The 21,958-nt window shown below is 41.0% G+C and overlaps 1 pseudogene; it reads left to right on the forward strand.

The window, feature by feature from the left end:
* The first annotated feature begins 474 nt into the window (after positions 1–474).
* LOC129488719 (histone H1.8-like) overlaps positions 475–21,958 on the forward strand; it is a 55,239-nt pseudogene continuing 33,755 nt past the window's right edge.

Below are 21,958 nucleotides of genomic sequence, written 5' to 3' on the forward strand. Positions count from 1 at the left end.
CCGACCGAGAACTTGCATTTCTAACAAGCTCCCAGGTGATGCTGCGGCCTGTCTGGAACTTCACTCTGAGAATCGCTATGCGAAAGTATAATTTTCAAAGAAGTAAAATTATGACTGTCATACAAGTATAAAATGAACTTGTGTTGTAGATTTTATTCATTTAACTCCTTAATGAGGGAGCCAGAAAATGGTTAAATCCAATTAAGAGTAAATTTAAAGAAATATATATAACCAGTAATGCTGAATTTGCCAACGGACAAAAAACTGGTTCATATACTGTAAATTGGAGTGGGGTCATCTTTTCTAAAACTCTATGTCTCTCTACTAGACAAAATTCATTTGTATATCTATGGATAATAATAATTTGTATTATTGTCAGTTTTTCTATAACTAAACTTCTGTCTTTATAGGGTTATAAAATAGCCTAGTCAACAGAAAGACAGCCATAAATGTCTGTCCTTATGGAGTCAGATAATGCTTGAAGAACTGCTAAATCATTTGGAGGACTTGGATTGCTGGTTCCCACCCCTAGGTTATTGCTACATGGATGAAGAAGAGATCCAAGAAACTTTAATGGAAAGATGTGGGGTAAATAACAGCAAAGTCTTTCTCCTTTTTGTGTTTTATATGTCATCTTAATGTCCTGAGGACTTCATTCTTGGCCATTTTCTTCTTCAGACTGGTGGAAAGAGGAAGGAAATGAGAACCCCATGGTGTCTGGGACAGGCAGGGCTTGGCAGGTGGAGGAGGGTGAAAGTGAGGCTGGGCTCAGACAGGGGGTGTGAGTCACCATTCAAACTCAGAGGCAGCTGAAAGTGAGAGTGTCCCATTGCCAGCAACCATTCCCAGGAAGAAGCCAGGTGTCACCTTCATCTGTTCTGCAGTTGGGGATTCCTGTGAAGATAGGAGGGAGGCAGAGAAGCTCAGTAGGGTCTTAGCCCACACTGAGGGCTGGTCAAGGTGTGGGAGAATTTTCAAGTGGCAGTTTCAGGCTGGGCATGGTGGCTCACGTGTGTAATCCCAGCACTATGGGAGGCCAAGGCAGGCAGATTACCTGAGGTCAGGAGTTTGAGACCAGCCTGGCCAATGTGGTGAAACCCTGTCTCCTACTAAAAATACAAAAATTAGCCAGGTATGGTGGTGCATGCTTGTAATCCCAGCTACTTGGGAGGCTGAGTCAGGAGAATCACTTGAACCTGGGAGGCAGAGGTTGCACTGAGCCGAGATGGTGCCATTGCACTCCAGCCTGGGCGACAAGAGTGAAACTCTGTCTCAAAACAAAAACAAAAGCAAAAAGAAAAACAGAATTTCATAGATTGAGTAAGTCTTTCTATCAAGTCCATGGGTTTTGATTGAATCATGTGTTTTTTTTTTTTTTTTCCTTGAGGCCATCTAGTGGCTGTTGGGTAAAACTCAGATGGAGAACTCTTTTTTTTTTTTGAGATGGAGTCTCACTTTGTTGCCCAGGCTGGAGTGCAGTGGTACAATCTTGGCTTACTGCAACCTCTGGATGCCCCGCAAGAGTGTGTAGACTGCTGCAGGCCTGAGGACTGGCCTGTCCATCACAGCCACTGCCAACACCAGCACAGACTGCTTGGGGGCCAGAGGTTTGTCCTGTCACTGCTACCGCCATCATCCACATCATGCCCAATGACCAGGTAAAAGAACCCGCTGACCCACCTGGCCCACTGCTGCTGCTACTGGCATCTGAGCAAATCACCTGGAGGCCCAAGAATTGGCCTACCTGGACCCATTTACAATGGTGGCAGCATAAGCCTAAGGATAGGCATGCTTGGCCCACCTGGGGCCCAAGGAGAGGCCCACCTGGGGACTCCATTTCCAGGAAACTTCACCATAGCCTCCACTAACAACTGAACCATAAGTGACTGAGGAAATCATAGACACCACTGATGCTGTTAATAGCCAAAAGAAAAATAAATCATGGAGAATATACTACTGCATGTATCCAGAATCAAAGCCAAAATGTCCTACCCAAGGAATACATCTTCAGGAAAAAGACCTTCCCTACAAAAACAAATTCAAAAAATTTGAAAAAGTGACTGTTACACCAGATAGGCAGATAACAACTTAAGGACCTGAGATACATAAAAAAAGTAAGGAAATATGACACCTTTAAAGGAATATGATAGTTCTCCAGTAACAAATTCCAATCAAAAAGAAATTTATGAAATCCTAGGCCAGGGGCCATGGCTCATGCCTAAAATTCCAGCACTTTGGGAGGCTGAGGCAGGCAGATTGCTTGAGCTCAAGAGTTCAAGACTAGCCTGGGCAACATGGTGAAGCCTTATCTCTACAAAAAATTAGCAGGGTGTGGTGGTGCTCACCTGTGGTTCCAGTTACTTGAAAGGCTGAGACAGGAGTATTGCTTGAGACTGGGAGGCAGAGGTTTCTGTTAGCCAAGATCATGCCACTGCACTTCAGCCTGGGTAATAGAGCAAGCCTCTGTCTCAAAGAAGAAAAAAAAAAGAAACTTATGGAATCCTGGAAAAAGAATTCAAACTAATGATATTAAAGAAGCCAAGTGAAATACAAGATAATTCTGAAAAACAATACAAAGAAATCAGAAAAACAATTCAGGATATGAATGAGAAATTTACCAAGGAGACATCAAAAAAATAACCAAACACATTCTGGAACTAAGGAATTCATTAAATAAAATACAAAATACATTAGAAACCTTCAACAATCCATTAGATTAAGCAGAAGAAAGAATTTCAGAACCTGAAGATAGGTCTTTTGTAATAACCCGGACAAAAATAAAAAAAAAGAATAAAAAAGAATGAACAAAGCATGCATGACATATGAGACACCATAAAGTGATCAAATATTTAAATTTTCAGTGTCCCAGAAGGTAAAGAGAAAATGAAAGGGATAGAAAACCTGTTTAACAAAATAATACCTGAAAACTTCTCAAGTATAGCAAGAGATTTAGATATCCAGATACGGGAAGCTGAGAGGTCCCCAAGGAGATAAAATGCAACAAGTTTTTCTCTGTGGCACATTATAATCAAACTGTCAAAACTCAAGGAGAGAGTTCTAAAACTAGCAAGAGTAAAGCTTCTAGTCACTTATAAGAGAACCCTTATCAGACTAACAACAAATTTCTTAGCAGAAACCTTATAGGCCGAGAGAGAATAGGATAATTCATCCGAAGTTCATAAAAGAAAAAAAAATTCAAATGAATGATACTATACCCAGCAAAGTTATCCTTCATAAGCCAAGGAGAAATAAAGTCTTTCCCAGACAAGCAAAAGCTGAGGGAATTAATCATCACTAGATTGACCCTACAAGAAATGAAATGCTTGAGGGAGTCCTACACCTGGAAGTGAAATGATAGGTATCATCATGATTAAGACACATTAAAGTATAAAACCCACTGGTAGAGCAAACATACCAATAAAGGAGAAAAATTACTAAAATATTACTTCTACAGAAAACCACCAAACCACAATAATAAAAGAGAGAGAAAGAAAGGCACAAAGGATATACAACACTACCAGAAATCAATTAGTAAGTGACAAGGGCTGGGCATGGTGGCTCACGCCTGTAATCCTAGCACTTTGGGAGGCCAAGGCAGGCGGATCATGAAGTCAGGAGTTCAAGACCAGCCTGACCAACATGATGAAACTCTGTCGCTACTAAAAATACAAAAATTAGTTGGATGTGGTGGGTGGTGCATGCCTGTAGTCCCAGCTACTTAGGAGGCTGAGGCAGGAGAATCACTTGAACCTGGGAGGCAGAGGTTGCAGTGAGCCAAGATGGCACCACTGCACTCCAGCCTGGGTGACAGAACGAGACTCCGTCTCAAAAAAAAAAAATTAAAAAGATAAGTGACAAGAATGAGCTCTCACATATCAATAATAATCTTGGAAGTAAATGGATCAAACTTTCTACTTAAAAGATATAAACTGGCCAAATGGATAAAAAAAAATGACCCAACTATATGCTGCTTACAAGAAACACATCTCACCTGTAAATACACATATAGATTGAACGTAAAGGAATAGAGAAAGATATTCCATGGAAATGGAGACCAAAAGTGAGTAGGAGTAGTTATACTTCTATGAGATAAAATATATTTAAGTGAAAAATGGTAAAAAGAGACAAGACCATTGTGGGATGATTAAGGTATCAATTCAGTGAGAGGTTATAACAATTCTTAAGATAGACCCAACACCAGAGCACCCAGATATATAAAGCAAATATTACTAAATCTAAATGGAGTGATAGACTCTACTACAATGACAGTTGGAGACTTCAATACCTCACTCTCAGCATTAGATGGATCATCTAGGACAGAAAATTAACAAAGAAATTGTCGAATTTAAATTGCACTTTAGACCAAATAAGCCTAACCAACACAGAATGTTTCATCCAACAGCTATAGAATAAGTTCTTCTCATCAGCATATGGAACATTCTCTAGGATAGACATATGTTAGGACAAAAAACAAGCCTCAACAAATTTTTAGAAATCAAAGTTATACAAAGTATCTTCTCAGACCACAGTGGAATACAACTACAAATCAATAACAAGAGGAACTTTGGAAACTGTACCAGCACATGGAAATTAAACAACATGCTCTTGAATGGCCACTGAGTCAAGGAAGAAATTAAGGAGGAAATTTTTTTAAATGTTGAAACAAATGAAAATCAAAACATAACACACAAAAACCTATGAAATATAGTAAAAGCAGGCAAAGAGGGAAGTTTGTAGCAATAAATGCCTAAATCAAAAAAGTAGAGATTGAAAATTAGCAATGTAACAATGCACCTCAAAGAACTAGAAAATCAAGAACAAGACAGACCCCAAATTAGTATAAGAAAATAAATAATGAAGATCAGAGCAGAACTAAATGAAATAGAGACCAAAAAACAATACAAAAGATCAATGAAATGAAATTTGGTTCTTCAAAAAGACAAACAAAATTGATAAACTGCTAGCTAGGCTAACCAAGAAAAGAAGAGAGAAGGCCAAATAAACAAAGTCAGAAATGAAAAAGGAAACATTACAACTGATACAACAGGGACACAAAAACTATCAGAGACTATTATGAACAACTGTAAACTAAAAACTGAAAAACCTAGAGGAAATGGATAAATTCCTATATACATACAACATACTAAGATTGAATAAGAAAGATACAGAAAACCTGAACAGACCAATAATGAGTAATGAGGTTGAATCAGTAATAAAAATCTCCTATCCAGAACTGGATGGCTTCACTGTCAAATTCCACCAAACTTTCAAAGAAGAACTAATGGTAACTCTCTTCAAATATTCAAAAAAATTGAAGAAGAGAAAATTCTCCTTAACTCATTCTATGAGGCCAGTGTTAACCTGATACTGATACCAATACCAGATAAAAACACAACAAAAAAAGAAAGCTATAGACAAATGTCCCTAATGAATGTAGATGTAAAAATACTCAACAAAATACCAGCAAATGGAATCTAACAGCATATCAAAAAGATAATACACTATGACCAAATGGGATTTATCCTAAGGATGCAAGAATGGTTCAGCATACCCAAATCAATAAACATGATACATCATATCAACAAAATGAAGGACAAAAACCACACAAGCATCTCAATAGATGCAGAAAAAGCATTTGATAAAATTCAGTATCCCTTTATGATAAAAACTCTCAACAAATTAGGCATAGAAGAAACATACCTCAATATAATAAAGGCCATATATGACAAACCCATAGCTAACATCATACTGAATCTAGAAAAGCTGAAAGCCTTTCCTCTAAGAACTGGAACAAGACAAGGATGCCCATTTTCACCACTCTTATTCAACATAGTACTGGAAGTCCTAGTCAGATCAATCAGGCAAGAGAAAGAAATAAAAGGTTTCCAAATTGGAAAATAGGAAGTCAAATTGTCCCTCTTTGTAGATATAATCTTATTCTAGAAAAACCTAAAGACTCCACTAAAAAACTCTTAGAGCTGGTAAATAACTTCAGGGAAGTCGCAAGATACAATATTGACATACAAAAATCAGTAGCATTCTTATATACCAATAATGAACCAGCTGAGAAAGAAATCAAGAAGGCAATACCACTTATAATGCTACAAAAAAGTAAAATACCTAGGAATAAATTTAACCAAGGAAAGGAAAGACCTCTCTAAGAAAATCCATAAAACATTGATGAAAGAAATTGATGAGGACACAAACAAATGGAAAGACATCCCACGCTCATGGATCAGAAGAATAAATATTGTTAAAATGATTATACTACCCAAAACAATCTACAGATTCAAAGCAATCCCTATCAAAATACCAGTGTTATTGTTCACAGAAATAGAAAAAGCAACTAAAATTTGTATGGAACTGAAAAAGAGCTAAAATAGCCAAAGTGATTCTGAGCAAAAAGTACAAAGCTGAAGGTATTACATTATCTGACCTGAAAATATATTACAAGTCTATAGTAACCAAAACAGCATGGTACTGATATGAAAACAGACACATAGACTGAAGAAACAGAATAGAGAACCCAGAAATAAATTCACATATTTACAGCCAACTGATTTTCAGCAAAAGTGCCAAGAACATACATTGGGTAAAGGACACCCTTTTCTTTTTTTTTTTTTTTTTTTTTTTTTTTTTGAGACGGAGTCTTGCTCTGTCGCCCAGGCTGGAGTGCAGTGGCGCGATCTCGGCTCACTGCAAGCTCCGCCTCCTGGGTTCACGCCATTCTCCTGCCTCAGCCTCTCCGAGTAGCTGGGACTACAGGCGCCCGCCACCATGCCCGGCTAATTTTTTTTTTGTATTTTTAGTAGAGACGGGGTTTCACCGTGGTCTCGATCTCCTGACCTCGTGATCCGCCCACCTCGGCCTCCCAAAGTGCTGGGATTACAAGCGTGAGCCACCGCGCCCGGCCAGGACACCCTTTTCAATAAATGGTCCTGGGAAAATTGGATATTCATATGCAAAAAAATAAAACTGGATCCCTAACTATTACCATATACAAAAACTAACTCAATATAGAGTAAAGATTTAAATTGTAGGCCCAAAACTCTAAAACCACTAAAAGAAAATATAGGGGAAACACTTCAGGACGTTGGTGTAGGCAAAGATTTTATGGCTAAGGCCTCAAAAGCACAGACAACAAATCGAAAAACAGACAAATGGGACTGTTTTAAACTAAAAATCTTCTGCACAGCAAAGGAAATAATCAACAGAGTGAAGAGACAACCTGCTGAATGGGAGAAAATATTTGGAAACTATTCATTTAACAAGGAAATAATATCCAGAATATACAAGGAACTCAAAAAACTCAACAGTAAAAAAAAAATCTCACTACTGAAAAAAGTGGGCAAAGGGCATAAATAGACATTTTTCAAAAGAAAACACACAAATGGCCAACAAGTATAAGAAAAATGCTCAACATCACCAACCATCAGAGAAATGCACATCAGTGAGGTATGCACACAGTGAGATATCATTTTACCCCAGTTAGAATGCCTTAAGTTATAAAAAAGACAAAAAATAGCATGCTGATGAGAATGCAGAGAAAAGGGAACTGTCATACACTGTTGGTGGGAATGTAAATTAGTACAGCCACTATGGAAAAGAATATGGACATGACTCAAAAAACTAAAAATAGAAGTACCACACAATCCAGCAGTCTCACTACTGGGTATCTATCCAAAGGAAAAGAAATCAGTATATCAGAGGGATACCCACATTCCCATGTTTATTGCAGCACCATTCACAACAGCAAAGCTATGGAATCAACTTGTGTCTGTCGCTGGACAAATGGATAAAGAAAATGTTGTGTGTGTGTGTGTGTGTGTATACACACACACAATGGAATACTATTTAGCCATAAGAAGAATGAAATCATGTCATTGCACCAACATGGATGGAGCTGGAGATCATTATATTAAGTGAAATAAGCCAGGCACAGAAAGACAAATATTGCATGTTGTCACTCACGTGTGGGACTAAAAAAAAATCTCATGGAGGTAGAGAGAAAAATGATAGATCCCAGACTCTAGGAGGGGTGTATGTGATGGGAGGTGGTGCAGGGAGATAAAGATAAGTTGGTTAATGGGTTCAAACACACAGTTAAGTAGAAGAAATAAGTTCTAATACTCAATAGCAGAATAGGGTGGCTGTAGTTAACAACACTGTATTGTATATTTCAAAATAGCTGGAAGAGAAGACTTGAAATGTTTCCAACACATAGAAATGATAAATACTTGAGGTGATGGACACCTCAGATACTCTGACTTGATCATTACACAGCCTATGCATGTAACTAAACATCACATGTACCCCATAAATGTATAAAAATTATGTATCAACAAAACATTTTTAAAAACGAGTGTATAGATTTCCAAAATGTTGTATTTAGTGAGAAAGAATACCTCAAATTTGTAAAAAGTTTTGCATTTTGCAAAGTATTTTCCTTAGACATTATCTCATTCTATTAATATCTTTAATGTTTGCTAATTACAATAGCCTAAAAACACCGTATATCTAGGAATAAATCTAATAAAACATGTACAAGTCCTCTTCATTGAAAATGGCATATAATTATTGAAATAAATTAAAATCTAAATAAATTGAAGGCTAGACCATGTTCATGGACTGGAAGACTTAAGACTGCAAAGAAGTCCGGGCATGGTGGCTCACGCCTGTAATCCTAGCACTTTGGGAGGCTGAGGTGGGCGGATCACCTGAGGTCAGGAGTTCAAGACCAGCCTGGCCAACATGGCGAAACCCTGTCTCTACTAAAAATACAAAACTTAACCAGGTGTGGTGGCGCATGCCTGTAATCCCAGCTGCTTAGGCTGAGTGAGAAAATCGCTTGAACATGGGAGGTGGAGGTTGCAGTGAGCTGAGATTGCGCCATTGCATTCCAGCCTGGGCAACAGAGCAAGACTCCATCTCAAAAAAAAACCAAAAAAAAAAAAAAAAAACCAAAAAACTACAAAGATGTCAGTTCTCTCCAAATTAATCTTTAGATTCTATACAACTTTTTTCAAAGTACTAGCAGATTTTATTAAAATTTTTGAAATTGACAAGCTAATTTCTGAAACTCATATGGAAATACAAAGAGCTGAGAAAAGTAGACAATCTTGAAGAAGAAAAAGAAAGTTGGAAAATGTATACTTGAAGAATAGACTTATTATAAATCTATAGTACTAGGACAGTGTGGAATTCTTTTACGTTTTACTCATTTGCATGGCTCTGAAGGCTGAGCCCTACTGGGCAGAGAGAGTGGAAAGCATTTGAGTTTCCACCGTACATCCACCAGTAGGGGTTGGTGGTGTCATTTTTGTATGTGAAGGACAGGGCATGGACCCATTCTTTCTAGTAAAGCCAGAGAGCTACTTTGTTCTGTAAACCAGTGATTTTGTCTTGTTGGTTGTTCATAGCAGGAAGTCATCTGATAGTCTAGCCAGCAGTGCCATGGATGCTGCACTGTGTCCAATGGGGTGCTTAAAGTCGCCAGAGGCCATTGACCCTAGACGCTGCATTTGCTCTCAATTTTGTGTGTTGGCGTTTGCATAAAATGGAGTATTTATTTGTGCTTACAAATTTCTTTGTTCAAATAGCTTTTCATTTGTAGCAAAAGAATAAATCTTAGATACTGAAAATTTAGAAAATGCAGATAGGCAAATAGAAGGACATAAAAAGCAGGCAATCTTAGCACTCAGAAATCAGGGCTGACCTACCCAATAGGCACAGGAAGCACCCAGGGCCCACAAATGTTTTAATTTTAATTTCTCTTGAGAAGAAAAAAGTGCGTATAATAATAATGAATATATAATATTAAACCTAGCTTGCGTTATGTTCATCTTTATACCAATGCAGTCATCAAATATAATTTTCTACATTTTTTTATGGAGGAAGGGACCCAGGAAGGCAAAAATGGTTAAGGCTCACAGATGTAACCCTGGCAGAAATCACCATTTTGTTTTCTTTTTTGTATATTATGCTAATCCCCCAGCATCTCATGTATACATATACATATCTATATCATTTTTATAAAAATGTGATACTTGCTTAGAGTTTTATGATTTTAAAAACTTAACAGTATACTGCTCATGCCTTTCTATGTTATCAAATGTTCTAAAGTGTTTTTCTTTAATGTTTTATTTTTAATTGTAAAAGTAACACATACAATTTTTTTTTTTTTTTTGAGATGGAGTCTTTTTCTTGTCACCCAGGCTGGAGTGCAGTGGTGCGATCTCGGCTCACTGCAACTTCTGGCCTCTCAGGTTCAAGTGATTCTCCTGCCTCAGCCTTCCGAGTAGCTGGGATTACAGGTGCCTGCTGGCTAATTTGTGTGTGTGTGGGGTATGTGTGGGGGGTGTGTGTGTGTGTGTGTGTGTTTATTAGAGGTAGGGTTTCACCATGTTGGCCAGGCTGGTCTAGAACTCCTGACCTCAAATGATCCACCCACCTCAGCCTCCCAAAGTGCTGGGATTACAGGCGTGAGCCACCGCACCCAGACATACTTACTTTTTAAAAAGAGATAGAATCTTGCTTTGTCACCCTGGCTGGAGTGCAGTGATGTGATCATAGCTCACTGTTACCTCTAACTCCTGGTCTCAAGTAATCCTCCTGCCTCAGCATCTCAAGTAGCTTGGACTACAGGGATGCACCACCACACCTGAGTAATTTATTTTATTTTAGTTTTTGTAGAGATAGGATCTATCTTTATTGCCCAGGCTGGTCTTGAACTCCTGGCCTCAAGTGATCCTCCTGCCTTGGCCTCCCAAAGTGCTGGGATTACAGGCATGAGCCACTGTGCCCAGCTGTACAACATCATTCTTGATGCCTGCATAGTGCTCCAGTGAATAGATATATTATAAGATATTTAACCTATTTTGGGTGTTTCCAGGATTTTGCTAAGACGAATGACACCAAGATGAACATTCTTCCAGCAAAATCACTGCATCCATGATTATTTCCTTGGAATAAATTTCTAGATGTACAGTTTTGAAATTTGACACTAAAGGAGTACAAACATGCCACCCCCAAAATATACTGTCCTGGCACATTGACTATTTTGAGTTAAAGGCACTTAAAAAGTAGGAGGTACTAGAAGATCCCTCTAACCTTCCTTCTGTTTCTTAAAAGCAGGAGATGAAATTGTCATGTGAAAGATATCTTCCTTATACCATAAAGAAAGAATCATTCTTGTCATCAAGAATAAGAAGTCGAGGCAGGGGAAATCTGTACTTGTTAGACTAATTCTTATCTTCCTAATCACTCCTTTACCCAATTAACTACCCTAGTCCGAGCCCCTTTGTCTTGTTACTTTTTACTACTCTTTGCCTAATTTAGTATATAAATGTTCAACTGTGTCTTTGAGTCTTCATTTCCTTATGAGTGCCCCTGGGCCATGTAAACTTGTATTGAATGAAGTTGTATGCTTTGCTCCTGTTGATTTTCTCTTATGATGTCATTTAATTTGCAAGCTCAGCTGATAAGCCCTAAGGAAGGTAGAGGTAAAATTTTACTCCCCTACATCACATTACGCTGCACTTAATTTAACAGTGTAAGAGCATCAGTGCAACGGGGTCATTTGTAATGACATAAGATGTCCTGCGGCCTTCTCCTATATCAGCAGTACTGCAGTGGCCTCTCCTTGGTTTAGGAAGGACACCTTCCAGTGTGATCACTGGAAGCTTGGGGGACCACTGTGTACAACACATAGTGGAAGCTCAGTAATTATTTGCCAAATGAACAAATAAATGAATATAGACTCAGTATGACTGTTGGTCCACAAATGCAGATATTCAAGAATACAACATTTCTTTGTACTCCTCAAGTCAACGTGGATTAATCCCACCTGTGAAATTGGTGGGACGTTAAATTTCAGTAATTACTGAGTCTCTCTGACAGCGTTCCACCTGCCCCAGGTCATTCAATGTTCTTAAAGCCTTAAGCACTAAAGACTCATCTGGGATTTGCCGCCAGTCCCCTGCCCCACTGGTCACTCTGAGACCTCTGTGTCTCAGCTTGAACAGTCCCTTTCAGCTCCTGCCCCTGCTGCATCCATGCCACACTTGGGGCAAGGGACTCTTGGGAAAACTTGAGGCCCATAGTGCCTGGAGTTCAGCACCCTTAGGTGTGCCAATAGCCATCTGTCTCTTTAGATCTTTGCAGAAAGAGATGCATGGCTCCCCATTGCAGGCTAGGGGATTCTCTCTTTGAAACCAGACCAATTGTTCCATGGAACTGATGTTTGTGGTTCTTTGGAATAAACATAGGAATGGACCCTCCCAGTCTTAAAACATGAGGAATTTACATTTGTCTTATTCAAGTTCCTTTCTCAGGAAACCAACCATCAAGCCTCCCAGACAGTATCAAAGAACTGAAACTTACCAGATCACCACATCTGGACAGTGAGATCCCTCACCAGTCATGATTGCCTCACAGACCACCTGCTGTCTGTTGACCAACTCTTTTTTACCCTCCCTAATTCCTGTTTTTCCACACATAGTTACATTCTTTCCTTGCTGTATAAACTCCTAGTTTTAGTTGATTGAAGAGACAGATTTGAGACTGACCTCCCATTCTCCTTGGCCACAGCACCCAAATCAAGCATTCTTCTCTGGTAATACTTGTAGTCTCAGTGATTGGCTTTCTGTGCAGCAAGCAATGGGACACCTGGCATTCTGTGCAGCGAGCAATGGGATGCCTGGCATTTCGGTAACATCTTCTGCCCCTGGAGCTGTGCCCCACAGGGTTAAGGAAATTGGTCACTGGCTGAGCATGGTGGTAATCCCAACACTTTGGGAGGCTGAGGTGGGTGGATCACTTGAGGTCAGGAGTTTGATACCAGCCTGGCCAATGTGGTGAAACCCTATCTCTACTAAAAATGCAAAAATTAGCCGGGTGTGGTGGTGCATCCTGTAATCCTAGCTACTCGGGAGGCTGAGGCAGGAGAATTGCTAGAACCCAGGAGGCGGAGGTTGCAGTGAGCCAAGATCGTGCCACTGCTCTCCAGTCTGGGTGACAGAGCAAGACTCCATCTCAAAAAAAAAAAAAAAAAAAAGAAAGAAAAGAAAAGAAATTGGTCACTGACCGGAAACCTTGAGCTTGACTTACAGGATGGCAGATAAGGAAACAGCTTGATACAATCCCCGCCAGTTGCAACAATAACTGGCTCACTGGCTGAAACTGGAACCAATATGGCTGACTAGAGTCTTCCCAGAATAGACTTACTTGCCCAATGGGTGACTTTTGACATCACAGCCAAAATTTCCACTGCATATTTCATACCAGCTCACCCTGAATTTGCATGTGTGACTCATGAAGAAGCTTGAAGACACAACTATACATGTTCAAGGGCCATTCCAAAATTCCTTGCCTTTGCTGTCAATCACTAACCAACCCCAAAGCTCCTCCTCAGAATCTCTCCCTTAAATATACTGCTTCAAGGCTGGTCTTGCAATATATCTTTCTCTACAGAAATCTCTGCAAAAATGCTCCAGTGTGTGGCTTTCCATTATGCATGAGCAAACAGACTCAGTTTGGTTCAGCAATACCCCTTGCTACTCTTGTTCCCCTCTTCACGTAGGACCCATCTCTTTACTACGTTTATCCCATTCCTCTTACCCTACTGCCACTAGCAACGAAGGAGGCATGGACTTGAAGTTCTTTAGCTTTCTGTGCTGCGAAATCTCAAAGGCAAGCAATTCCAGAGGGCCTGGCTATCCACTTAAAATCAGAGCAGGGATGAATCTATGGGAGAGCAAGGCCAAATTATAATCTCAAATGATTCTGTCGCAAATGGATTCATAAAATGTTAAAGAGGGCGGTAATGCCTCAGAAAAGAGAATCCTCATTGTGGTGATTGAGCTGGCTTTAGGATGCACCCGGTAGTGATACATCTCAGCCATGCAGAAGGGAGAAGTGGGGCTTTTTGGTCATTTAGGTCACTTCTGCACTGTGGTAACATGTTTACATGCCACAAATTCATGGTTAGGCAAAAAGATGTTTTTCCTTGTTTAATTTTTCTTTTCTATTTCTCTCTCCTCTGGGATTGGTATTTTCCAACATTAAGCAAATTAATGTGCATGTGTTGCAGATTTCATGTGGCTTAGAGTTGTGTGGTATAGGGGAGGCAGAATTTTACCCCTACCCTTTTAAGGTTTTTCAGCTGGGCCTGAGAATTAAAGTGACATAAGACAGATCCACAGGATGAAAGAATACAAGTATATTTAGTACAAGTTTTCCATGGCACGGGAGCCTTCATGAAGAATTGAAGACCCAAAGACACAGCTAGAGTCGAACACTTACATACTGAATTAGACAGAATAGTAGAGTTGTGAAAAAGTAAATTCAGTGGGGAGGCTAAAAAAGATAAGTTATTTTAACAAGGTCTGTACAGAATTCTCTCCTCTAAAGCTTCCATTCTTGATAATAAGACTGTTACTTTCCTTGTAGTATAGGGAAGGCATCTTTCACATGGCAATTTCATCTTCTGCTTTTAAGAAACGGAAGGAATGTCAGAATGATCTTCTTGCACCTGCTGTTTTTCAAATGCCTTTAACTCAAAATAGTCAATATGCCAGGGCAGCATACTTTGGGGAAGGCACGTTCTTATCTCCTTCAGTGGGAATGAGACAGTTGGAAACATTGTATGATTTGGAGAGGAAGCCCTGCATTTTCAGAGGCCTCTGTTTTGGGTGTGCCTTAACTGCACCTGCATTTCTTGCCATTTCTTACAAAGAAACTTCCTTTTGAGAATCAAAATATTTCAACTGAAGTTATTTTCAACCAGAGGGAAATGTTTGAAATGTCAGCCTTTGTTAGCCCAAAGAGTATTGTTTGATGAACAGTGATGGAAATAGTCATTTCCTTTGGGAAGCCTCTGCCATTGAAACAAACTTTGATTTTGGAAGCAAAATTTTGGCTTTAAAGATGTCATCCAAGTGTTACAACTTTTTCTAATAGCTCCCTGGCCATTTATTGTAGAGCTATGATAAGTTGTTTGGGTTTGAACAAGAAAACATGTTCTGGCTAGGTTGGGCAATGTTAAGAGGAGGGATAGTATAGTGGTGGGGAGCAAATCCGGTCAGCCGGGCTGCCTGGATTTGCAATCCTCGTCATGCCACTGCAAGCTGACTCTTCGGCAAGTTATGTTAACTGTTCTGGACTCAGTTCCTGCGTCTATAAAATGGGGATGATGGTAGTATTTACTGCCTATGATTGTTATAATTATTAATTAGTGTATTAAAAAGCACTTAGAGGCTAGCACAGAAGCTAGGCATGGTGGCTCATGCCTGTAATCCCAAAACTTTGGGAGGTGAAGGCAGGAGGATTGCTTGAGGTCAGGAATTTGAGACCAGCCTGGGCAACATGGTGAGACCTCGTCTCTACAAAAAATACAAAATTAGCCAGATATGGTGCTGCACACCTGTAATCCCAGCTACTCAGGAGGCTAAGATGGGAGGATCATTTGAACTCGGGAGGATAAGGCTGCAGTGAGTCGTAATTGTGCCACTGCACGCCAGCCTGGATAACAGAGCAAGACCCTGTCTCAAAACAAAAAAAACAAAAACAAACAAAAAGCACTTAGAGATGGCGAAATGCTAATCCAATAAGGGCTGTAGTTTAGTTAATAGTATGGCATTCATGTACATTTCCTGGTTAGATACAGGAGTGCTGGGATGGGAAGGGTGTGGTCCTTTTAAATGATAGGGAAGGGAGAAGGGAAGTGCTGGGTAGAGGAGGGCGTGGTCTCTGGCTAGGGCTCCACCCCCACCGACCTAGGTGAGGACAGGCATTTACTGCCCAAATGTTGCATTTTCCAAGACCACCCTGGCCTGCCATGCCCCCATCCTGTGCCTATAAAAACCCGAGACCCTAGCAAGGCAGAAACAGAAGCAGCTGCAAGTCAAGAGGAGTGCTCTATGGAGGAACGCACCCACAGGCACCAGCATGCCAGCAGGCCACTGACTGGCAGAAAAATGCAGTGTTTGGCTGGGGCAGTCGGAGGAGCGCTTGGGCCGCCAAGCAGCCCGACTCCAGGGGAAAACCATCTCCCTTCTGGCTCCCCCATCTGCTAAGAGCTACTTCCACTCATTAAAACCTTCCGCTCATTCTCCAAGCCCACATATGATCCGATTCTTTGGTGCACCAAGGCAAGAACCTGGGGATATAGAAAGCCCTCTGTTCTTGCAATAAGGCAGGGGTCTAAATGAGCTGACTAAAACAAGCCACCTATAGCCGGCCAAACTAAAAGCAAAACTAAAAGAGCATACTGGGCTAGGTGCGGTGGCTCACGCCTGTAATCCCAGCACTTTGGGAGGCCTCATGAGGTCAGGAGTTTCAGACCAGCCTGGCCAAGATGGTGAAACCCCGTCTCTACTAAAAATAATTAGCTGGGCGTGGTGGCGGCCACCTGTAATCCCAGCTACTCGGGAGGCTGAGGCAGAAAATTGCTTAAACCCGGGAGGCGGAGGTTGCAGTGAGCCAAGATCGCACCACTGCACTCCAGCCTGGGCAACAAAGCGAGACTCGGTCTCAACACACACACACACACACACACACACACAGTAACACGCCCACTAGGGTCTCAAAATACACACACACACACACACACACATACACACACACACAGTAACACACCCACTAGGGCTTCAGCTGTAAACATTCACCCCCTAGACACTGCCATGGGGTCGGAGGCCCATACCGTGCCTGTCTGTATGCTCCCCTAGAGGTTTGAGCAGCGGGGCACTGAAAAAGCAAGCCACATCCCCATCGCACCCCCTGCAAGGGGGACAAGGGAACTTTTCCCATTTCAGTTGTGATGATTGTACTATGATTATGCAGGATGTTACCGTTGGAGGAAGCTGGATTAAGGGTACACGGGAACTATATAGTATATCTATGTGCACTTCTACATGAGTCTACAATTATTTAAAAAATACAAAGTTAAAAAGCACTTAGGGAAACTATATTTGGTAGTATGATTCTTTGAATAAGGTTTGTCTTTGACAGGAGACTGTGGACTGTAAGCTCTCTGAAGTTAAGGACCATTACTGTTTTCCCCCAGCACCTAGTACAGTGCATGGCACATAGTTGGTCTTCAATAACTATTTGCTGACTGAAAATGAATAAAGAAGATACTAAGGGTACTGGCCAGCAGAACTTTAAGCAACAGAAGAGAGACAAACCAGTTCCTGCATTAAGGTGGGAGGAAAGAGGTGAGAGGGCCATGCACCAATATTTGGTAAGACCTTCAAAACACATGCACACACACATGCATGCCTGCACACACACATACACACACACGTGCACCTGCCCCTGTGCAAATTAGGGAGTGGTTTGAGTGCCATGCGTGGGTCAATGGTATATGTGCCAACAGCAACAACAGCAGGATGGCAAGGTGATTCCTAAAGTGATGTGATTCTGCAGATGCAGCTCAGAGCCAGTGGTGAGCACAGGAATTTGGGATGAATCCATGTTATCTGGATTTTGGGTGGCTTGGTGAACCCAGCTGACAGTTTTAGTAAATAAACCTAGACTGTCTTTTTCTGTACTCAAATGCTAAATGTAAAGACAATTGTTTAAACATCGTTCTAGTCTAAGGAAAGCTAGAATGCTACCTAGTTTGCTAGAATATACCCAGAAACAGGGGAAGAGGGTTGATATGGTTTGGCTGTGTCCCTGCCCAAATCTCATCTTAAACTGTAGTTCCCATAATTCTCCACGTGTCATGGGAGGGACTTGGTGGGAGATAATTGAATCATGGGGGGACTTATCTTCATGCTGTTCTCGTGATAGTGAGTTCTTACAAGAGCTGATTTATAAGAGGCTTTCCCCCCTTTTGCTTTGCAATTCTTCCTGCCACCATGCAAAGAAAGATGTGTTTGCTTCCCCTTCCACTGTCATTGTAAGTTTCCTGAGGCTTCCCCAGCCATCTGAACTGTGAGTCAATTGAACCTCTTTCCTATATAAATTACCCAGTCTTGGGTATGTCTTTATTAGTAGCCAGAGAACGGACTAACACAGGGTCAAATTCAAGAATTAAGCTATGCTGCTGATAATATCAGGGTCACACCACACAAGTGATAAGCCTATCAGAACATCACAGGGTTTAAACTGATACTACTATTTATGATTTGGAAAGGTTCTAGAAATTAAGAGATGCTTTGCTGCATTTGTCACTCTAAGAAATACAAAAGGTTTGGGTGTGAATTAGGTTTCTCTATTATATACAGGGTGTTAAATCAGACTTTGCAAACAATCCTAGGCAAAACTTAACAAGGTCTGAAAGCATTTCCCAGAAGCTATTCACAACGCCTGACTTAAATACTCTGTATATAAAATTATAATGTAAAACTGTTGTTTCAATTTTTTTCATAAAAGCCAAGTACTTAAAACTCGATGTTTTGTTTCAATATCTATCATATCATTGGGCAGGTTAGGATATGTAACAAATATTCTAAGCTCCTAAGAATGGATGGAACTATGTCACCTGTCTGTGTCTTAGCTGCCCAGGTAGAAACTTGGTTCTTTAAAACTGTAGGGGAAGAAAAACTTTACCTCAGCCATCTTGGGGTTACTGGTTGGGACTGATAATTAAGATGACATAGGCAGATGAACAGGAGAAAAGCACACAGATTTTGATATGTACATGGGAGCCCCCAAAGGAAAATGAAGATCTAAAGAACTGGCAAAACCTAAGTGCTTATGTACTAGGTTGAACAAAGAGAGGCAATTGTGGAAGAGTAACTAAAATATACGTGAGGACTAAAAGAACGTAAGAATTATTTTAACAAGGTCTGTATGTACAGATTTCTGTTGGCCTCAACTTCCTATCTCTGATGATAAGAATGTTTCTTTTCTCCTGATATAGGGAGGGGACCTTTCACATGGGAGATTTATCTCCTGTTTTTAGGAAGAAAAGGGGAGGTCAGAGCACCCCTTTTGCAAGTGCCTTTAGTTCAAAATAATCATGGCAAGTGGCATATTTTGGGGATGGCATATTCTGCCACCCTTCAAAGCCATGGACTGTGTGTATGATTGTGGATCTGTTTTTCATGTTCTCCATCCCCTTCCTATATACCATGTTGTTTTGCAAATAGTTGATGCACAGTGAATTTTGGTTAAATTTTTAAAAGCTCTTCACTGTACTCTATTAGCACAGATAGTCTTACTATTCAGTTGCATTTCTAAACACTGTTAGTGCAACTATTACAAATGCAATACGTGTTCATTGCAACAAGTGTAAAAAGTACAGAAAAGTATAAGGAAAATAAAAATCCATCATGATTCCACTGTATAGCAATAATCACTGCTGACAGTTTCACATATACCAGACTCAGGGATGTTTTTGTGCATGAGTGGATTTATATAGTACACAGTTGATAACCTGTTTTTTTTTCTGAGTATCGTCTATAGAATTCCCATCATTAAGTATATATCAACATTACCATCTTTACTGAATTCATAGTATTCCATTTATGTATGGGCTGTAATTTCAATCCCTATTCCTAAATAGGGTATGTCCACATTTTCTCTACTATATACTGCAATTCAACAAATATCTCTGAACGTACATTCTTGGGAAAAGTTCTCAAGAGTGAAATTGCTGTTACTTTCAGTTTAAAATTTGATTATCCTCCAAGTTGTTTGATTTTTAAGGATGTTGAACACCTGTACATATATCTAGTTTCCCTACTTTGAATATAAGCTTCTAGAATAGAAGGAAGAAACCAAATCTTGGAAGTCTCTGTATCCTCTACGAGTCGTAGCACAGCCCTGGGTGTTGGAAATGCTTTTGACTAGAACACCTGTGTAAGAGTAACTTAAATAAAAAAGCCACTTAATCATCTCCCATAATTAAGAAGCCTGGGTGTAGACAGTTCAGGGGTTGCTGTAGCAGCTCAGCGAGGTCCTTCTACCCTTTTGGCTTTAGCACACTTCCTGCCCCGCCTGAGCACCAACACGTTGTCCTCACCTGGCCCCCCCAACCCAATCTAGAAACAAGGAGGTGGGCAAAGGAGCTCTCCTCTTGCCCCTCTTTTTTTTTTTTTTTTTTTTTTTTGAGACAGTCTTGCCCTATTGCCCAGGCTGAAGTGCATTGGTGTGCATTGCCCTGTTGCCCAGGCTGAAGTGTGATCTCGGCTCACTGCAACCTCCACCTCCTGGGTTCAAGCGATTCTCCTGCCTCAGCCTCCTGAGTAGCTGGGATTACAGGTGCGTGCCACCACGTCTGGCTAATTTTTTGTATTTTTAGTAGAGACGGAATTTTGCCATGTTGCCCAGGCTGGTATTGAATCCCTGAGCACAGGCAATCCGCCTGCCTTGGCCTCCCAAAGTACTAGGGTTACAGGCGTGAGCCACTGTGCCCGGACTTGCCCCTTTATTTTTATCAGAGAGGAAAAGATTTTCTAAAAACAGCCCAGGAGAATTTTTTTTTGTATCTTATTGACTAGGCTACTTCTAGCTGCAGAAGAGGCTGGGAAGGTATCTTTGGCCTTTTATCCCCTATGATGAAAGGCAAGCTCATGGGAAGGAGTCAGGGAAAGGCTGTTGCATTGGCCACCAACAAAAATGGGGCCCAGTGATAGGACTGAACATATTCCCAGAGTTGGCATGTAGATCATCTCCTTCCCCCACTCCTCTTCATCTCTCAGGGACGAAAACGAGTTTTTGTGGTGTCACCAGCCATGGGATCTCTGGACACCCAGTGTCACCAATTCTGCCTCCCTCCTTAGCGTTTTGGTGGGGCTTTCCTGTTCTTGTGGGTGTCCTCCAGGGGAGACTGGTCCTACAGGGGGCCCAGGGCTGTGGGAAGTGCCGTCAGGGCACCTCCCTGAGCAACTGAGAGAGACTTGGGCCACACCCCTTTTTCAAGCTCCCTATAAATTACAAATACAGGAGAAGAACCCTAACAGCGTTATAAAGTTTGCAGTTTGGCTCGGCACAGTGCCTCATACCTGTGATCCAGCACTTTGGGAGGCTGAGGTGGGTGGATCACCTGAGGTCAAGAGTTTGAGACTAGCCTGGCCAACATGGTGAGACCTCGTCTGTACTAAAAATATAGAAATTAGCTGGGTGTGGTGGCAGGCGCCTGTAATCCCAGCTACTCGGGAGTCTGAGGCAGCAGAATCGCTTGAACCCTGGAGTTAGAGGTTGCAGTGAGCCGAGATCTTGCCACTGCACTCCAGCCTGGGCAACAGAGCAAAAACTCCATCTCAAAAATAAATAAATAATTAAAATAAAATAAAGTTTGCAATATATTTTAAATGTTTGCCTCTAACAGATTCATTCCTTAATACAAACAAAACACTGCAATAAAATTGGGCATCATGGCCATTAAATTTATGAAAAATACTGACTCAGTGTAGTGTAACTGATGTGACCCAGGATGGGGACAAGTTCAAAGCTGAAGGTTGAGCAATCTTTTTTTTTTTTTTGCAACGGAGTCTCACTCTATTGCTCAGGCTGGAGTGCAGTGGTGCGATCTCCACTCACTGCAGCCTCTGCCCCCTGGGTTCAAGTGATTCTCCTGCCTCAGCCTCCCGAGTAGCTAAGACTACAGGCACTCGCCACCCTGCCTGGCTAATTTTTGTATTTTTAGTAGAGACAGGGTTTCACCATGTTGGCCAGGTGGGTCTTGAACTCCTGACCTCAAATGATCCACCCACCTCGGCCTCCCAAGGTGTTAGGATTACAGGCATGAGCCACTGTGCCTAGCAAGCACTCTTCTTAAAATGCAGGTATTTTGTTTGGAGGTCTTTGCAAATCTAAATTTGAGGTGCTTCATGAATGCGAATATATTTTGTATTTTTAGTAGAGAGAGGGTTTTGCCATGTTGCCCAGGCTGGTCACAGCAAACAGCCCTCCTGGGTCCCCTGTGATAGGCCCCAGGGCAAGAGTTAAGGCCCAAAAGGACCGAGGCCTCAGGTGCCACAATTTCATAATTAGTTACTCATTTCCT

This window comes from Symphalangus syndactylus, chromosome 8 (genome assembly GCF_028878055.3).
Source record: "Symphalangus syndactylus isolate Jambi chromosome 8, NHGRI_mSymSyn1-v2.1_pri, whole genome shotgun sequence".
Taxonomy (NCBI): Eukaryota; Metazoa; Chordata; class Mammalia; order Primates; family Hylobatidae; genus Symphalangus; species Symphalangus syndactylus.